General features: G+C 41.7%; 1 pseudogene across 1 annotated transcript; it reads right to left on the bottom strand.

Annotated features, from left to right (window-relative positions):
* Window positions 1-3,160: 3,160 nt before the first annotated feature.
* Window positions 3,161-3,232, bottom strand: SODALDRAFT_t151 (annotated as a pseudogene). Its single transcript has one exon. The product of its transcript is annotated as a tRNA-OTHER (tRNA).
* Between the last annotated feature and the right edge of the window lie 2,850 nt (window positions 3,233-6,082).

Here is a 6,082-nt window from a genome sequence, read left to right as displayed (position 1 = left end):
AAAGAGAATAGGGGAGATTGGGGAGCCTTATAAAACGCCCCCACGGAGGTATTATAGGGGGGCTATTTTGCTATTAAGTAATAACTAGACTATATAATCTTAAAGGAAACTACCGTCTAGGGTGGCAATCTACTAGGGGTACCCTTTCCTTTTGAATACCTTAAGGAACCGAGAGTAGGGAACATTATTAAAAGCACCCTTAATATTAAGTTAGAGTATCGAAATAGTATTACTATAGGCCTAGCTCGCCTTTACTACTTCTATAACTCTTTACACTACTATCTTAGTACTTTACTTAGTTTAATTACTTATTTATCTTTTTAGGAGAAGCTAGTACACCTCCGCTATAATAGCGATACGGTTAGCTAATATTCCTTTAAGGACCTTGCTTATAGTACTAAGGAGTAATATCGGTTATTACCCCTTTATTATCCTATACTCGGCCGGCGGCCGGCTATCTTTCCTAAGGACTGCCACGGTAATATAATAGTACTTTTTCAGATAGTAACTTGTTTCGAGGCACGCTATAAAGATAATATTGAGTCTTTAATATACGGAGAGATTATAGGCCTTCAAGAGCCCTACTAGGAGCTTATTTGGCCCTAGCATAGCCTAAGGCTTAGTCTTCTTAAGGCGCCTCTATACATCTGTTACGGTAATATCGCGGCGGATATTCTATCTAGGGGAAAATACAGCGCCTAGAGGCCTAGCGGCGGTAGGGTAGGGGGGGGGGGGGGAACTTCCGGCAAAGGACCTTAGCTTTTTCTATATATATTATAGCTAAGTTATCACTATTATCTTAGCGTACTAGCGGCACTATTAAGGGGCTTAGCGGTACTCCGCCTTTAGTTTATACCTATTTCTAGAATTATCAGAGGAGGTTATTATTCTTCCCGGTTAAGTAAAGTAAGTGCCGCTAATACTAGCGCTTTATTACCGCTACGGCCTTATTATAGCACTTCCCCGTCTTTTAGAACTTATCTTATCGGTTCCGGGACTTTCTAGGTATATATCTATAGTAAAGACGCCTTATTTCCTAGGTAAAAGCGGCTAGCTCCGCGTTCTATTAGGAGGTAGGCAGGAGTTCGGGGATATTAGTATAGTATCGTGGTATTACCTTATAGGCTAAGTCCGTAAGGTCCTTAGTTAGGGTATTTAATACTACGTTAATCTACTATTATAAAGGGGCCGGCCTAGTATAGCTACGTAGCGGCAAGTTAGGGGACCTATAAGGGATTAAAGCCCTTCTAGACCTATCTAAACTAGTCCGGGTCCCGTATTAGTGTTATTACGGTATCTATTATTCTATAGATATAGGCTATCTACGAATAGTAGTGTACTCCGATAATAGTCTTATTAGAGCCGCTATAATCGTAGGGGAGCCCTTATATTACCTATATTAACCCCGACCCTGGCCCCGGAACCCTTAATTAGAATATAGCCTACCTCGAAGCCCTCGCTAAAATATAATAAACCCTAGGTGAATAGGCCGCTATCTTCTATACCCACGGGTTCCTAGGCCACCCTATAAGGGTCTCTATAAGGCCCTAGCAGGCTATAGCCGCTATAATATAGTAGGCTAATACCGGAAGACTCTATAGGGCTCTAGGCTTTAACGTAGGGGTCTTTACCGAAGTCGCCCACGCTGAAGTATAAACTATTCTTCAGGCCTTATAGATTACCCTATAGCAGTCGCCTAGGCCCTTAGAGTACAAAATATTTAGCGATTTATAAGCGGCTATCCTAAAGCTCTAGCGCACCTTATAATAGGCTATAAAAGCTAGAGCCCTTATCTTAAGTCTTAAAGAACTAGGCAGTTTGGTTTCTGTGTAGTAGTGCCCTTCGTATATAGGAATAAAAGGGAACGAACTAGTAGATAATTTGGCTACAAGGGCGTTAAACCTCGAAAAGGCCACTAAATCCATTAGTTTAGTTACTATTAGCTACCTAAAACGCCGGGTAAATAATCACCTAATTTAAGACTAGAAGACCTTTTAGAATAACAAAGAGGAGGCGGAAAAGAGAGGTAAATCGGTACGGTTAGGCCGTCTATATAGACGCTTAGTCGGCGATAACCTCTGCTTTTCCTAAAAACCACTGATACTATAAGGCCCTAGGTGGCTAAAGTCGCCTTTTACTTAATTAAAAACCGGCTTCGGATACCTAAAGCCCTACTAGAAAAGGGGCTAAAACTACGCTAACGACCGCTATTTCTGTCCCGACTCCCCTTTACAGAACATAGCCTACCTTATTCTTTCCTGCCTTTTTTATAAAAACGAACGAAAAGCTCTACCGGAAGCCGTAGCAGGCCTACAGCTATCTCTACCGCTATTATTTCGTACTAAAAGAGGAATACACGCCTTATAAACCTATCTTTTAGCTACTAAAAGAGCTTTGACAGCGTAGTACAGGGCGTAAACCTCGGATTCTATAGTCTAGTTATTATACTTTGGTTTTTACATTTTCTAGGTTTATTAGGGAGATTATTATGCAGGATCTCCTTTATTTAGTACCGTGATTTACTGTATTTAGCTTCTACTAGCCTAAGGCCTTTAGAGCGATAGGCGCTACACTATAGCTTTAGGACTACACGCGCATAATAAATAAATTAATAAAAACAACAAAGGGTAAAACGCTACGCGGAACCTATATAGAACTAAAAGGGGACCGCTATAACCCTTAAACCCGAGGACAACTAAATTTAAGATAGTAAGTCAGGACCTACTAACTAATAGGAATATAGTCGAATAAGGTTTTTTTTATTTAATACGTGTATACAGCCCTAAAGCTATAGCACGAGTCTATTAAGGAGACTAAGCCTATAACGAGTATCTAGTTATTTATATAATCTGGATATAAAAGTAAAGAATATACGAAGCAGAATTATCAGTCCGGGACTTATCCTTAAGTGGTGGTGCGCGCTCCCCGTAGTTCCCTAGGCTCTAGGGTTCGATCGCAGGTAGTGTGTGTGTGTGTATGCGCTTAATTACGCGTAATAGGGTATATACCCTCCCCCCCTAAAAAGGGTACGTACTAGAGGCAGTGTGGTTCTACTTATTAGCGCGTAAGCTAATAAATTTCTCCCCGAATATACGGGGACCCCTATAACGTGCAGGAGCTCCGGGTAGGTCGCGCGCGAATTAAAAAATTCGCGCACGATTAAGGAGAGTGGGATTCGAACCCACGGCCTTGCGCGGCCAGCAGGCGTGTCTACTACCTACGCCATCCCCCTAATATATTATTAAAAGCTAGTAAAGGAACTAATTACGCTATATTATAGCTATAATATTACTATTACGCTACCGCTAGTATACTTATATACTATTATCCATATACTATCTAAGAGGAACTCCGAAAGGGAAGTAGTAGAACTAAAACGATTTAAGCTACTATTATAGCCTAAGCTCCCGTAATAGTACCGTTATACCCGGCCCCCTTTAAAGTAATCCCCGCTAAATACTATCAGGAACTAATTATCTGCCACGGAGGGCTCTCTAAGGACTAGGCTATTAAAGCTAGGATCCTAAAGTAAATTATCTAAGCTATAAACGCTATAACTACCCAATACAATACTATAATAGTATAAAAGCTATCTAGCGACGATATCGACTTTACTTTTATAGAAAAGTATTATACTAGGCTACCTATAAGGAGTGGTATATTAGGAAGGCCTTTAATAAAGAAGCTATACTAGCCGTAAAAACCTACCCTACGCTTACAAAGGCCGTCCCCTAGTAGGTCCTTAACACTCTATTAGAGGAAGACCTACTAGTGTTCTTATAAAGAATAAGCCCTAAGGCTAAGATCCTCCAAGCACGGACACGACTACCCCGCCACGGTACTATTAGGGTTACGTATCGCACGTTAAATAGCACTTATATAGTAAACCTGATAGAGTAGAAATCTCGTGTGTGTGTATTATATTAAGTTATATCTATATAAGTCTCTTATACTCTTAATCTAGGTGGTAAAGACTCTGTTATAGGTACTATGTTATTTAGATCCTATCTAGTCTTTTCCGGTATCCGCCCTTATTATATCCTAATACCTAAGGTCCCCGAGGTCCGAAGCCCTTAGTTAGGCATAGTCTGCCAGGTATAGTCTATACCTATACAATATATCCCCTTATTTAAGGTGGGTCCTCCTAGGTTAACTAACTAATTAGAGGCTTCGGTTTAAACTAAAAGGTCTTAACTTTTCTATTATAAGAATGGTAGTTAGTAGAAAACGCCCTCGTAAAAGATATCTATATCCGCTCTATTTAACCGTTTAGTTTAATTCTATCGTAATTGGTTCCTTGCTTCTAATTAGCCGGATTAGCTTAATCGGATCTATATCTATCGCTATATCCATCGGACCTACCGCGTCCCCGGAGGCTATTATCGTCGCTATAATCGTGGCTTTAGCGTACTTAATCTCTTCGTATAAACGTTTTAACCACTTAATATAATCCTTTTAATCTGTTAAATCAAGCTATTATTATAGTCGTTTAATCCCCGCCTCCGGTAACGCCTTTATTAATCTGTCTACGATTATATTCTTAGTGTTAAGGTACATAACCTTAAAGAACATCCTTCTTATAACTCACATAAAGGGACATACGTTTTACGCGCAAACGCCCTAAACTACTCGAAGCCTATCTTAATCGATAGCTCTTTTCAAGTTCTACACGCCTATCTATAGCCCTGTATCGCGTAGGCGCTAGTTTAGGCACACTATAAGTGCGAAAACGCATGAAAATAGGCTTATAGCTGCCCCGCGTGCGGGCGAAAAGTCCAATATAGCCCGTGCGCCCACGCTAATAAAGCAGTAAGCCCAGCCGCGCAGAGCCGCACCTATAACCTCTATATAAATCTAATGCTATAAATAATAACCTACTGGCTATAACGCTAGCTATAATAACGCGCCTAATGCGCCTAACGCATATAACGCCCGTAAACCCGCCCCTACGGCCCCTATAACTATAGAGGGCCTAGGGGAGGTAGATATAGGTAATACCACTAAATATACAGAGGATTTAACTTATGCTATGCCCCTTAACTCGAAAAGGCAACTTAGCCCTTCTATACTAACCCCTAGACGTTTTTCTAGGGCCCGAATCGAATCTCCCTCGGACCCGGAGGCCGAAGGCGTTTTTGAAACGCTCTGTAGGGCCCCCCGTCCTAAAAGACCGAGCCTTTTAGGCTCTAAATAAGCCAAAAGGCACCTAGAATAGCTAGAGCCTTGGGAGAACCTTTAGCTACGCCCTAAAAGTTGACTAGTTCGGCTAGTAAGGCATAGTCTAAGGAAATACTCTAATAGGCTCTTTAGCTACTTTAATAGGCCTATACCCTCGACCCTGCCCCCCCAGATTAAGGCCGTATCCGTAGGGCTTAAATCTACTATCGACGGAGTACTAGAAGCCTCCTAGCCCCCTATACTCGAATAGAAGGTCGATAAGCTAGCTTAGGCAGTTTATAGGCTTACAGAATAGCCTAGACCCCTTTATAGCGAGTCTTAAAGGGGAAGGAGAAAAAAGGCCCTACCCAGGCCCCTATTTTATAGACTTTAGCACCTTTAGCCCCTACCCTCTAGCACCCCTGCTAATAGACTCTAAAAAGATCCCTAAGGCTATTCTATAACGTACGGCAGGGGCCCTGATTCCCCGGGAAGGCTTCGATCTCCTTAAGCTCCGAAACAGGCTTAATAAGGTCCTATATACCCCTATAGTTACGGCTATTAGCCTATTAACTAGTAGAAACCTCATTTTAACTCCGGGCCTAAAATACAGCGTTTAATAGCTCCTAGATTCTTAGAATCAGTAGTTTAAAGAACTAAACCTGCCCCTTTAGCCCCCCTAATCTATAGGCGACTAGTTTAAGCTTATTATTAAATAGGTGCCTTCTAGAGCCTTTAGCGGTAGCAATACCTCGATCCCCGACCCTTCCCAGCCGCTATCAAAGGCCCTAAACCGAAGCCTATAATAGGGCCTAGGTTTATAGAACCTAGTCACTAAAATCGGCACCTTTAACCCTGCTAGGGTAGTAGGGAAGCCTCGGTGGCTAGGGGCCCTAAACGCGTTTTACGGCACTATAGTTATTTC

This window comes from Sodiomyces alkalinus (genome assembly GCF_003711515.1).
Source record: "Sodiomyces alkalinus F11 unplaced genomic scaffold SODALscaffold_8, whole genome shotgun sequence".
In the NCBI taxonomy this organism is placed as follows: domain Eukaryota; kingdom Fungi; phylum Ascomycota; class Sordariomycetes; order Glomerellales; family Plectosphaerellaceae; genus Sodiomyces; species Sodiomyces alkalinus.
This window is presented reverse-complemented; position numbering and strand designations above follow the sequence as displayed.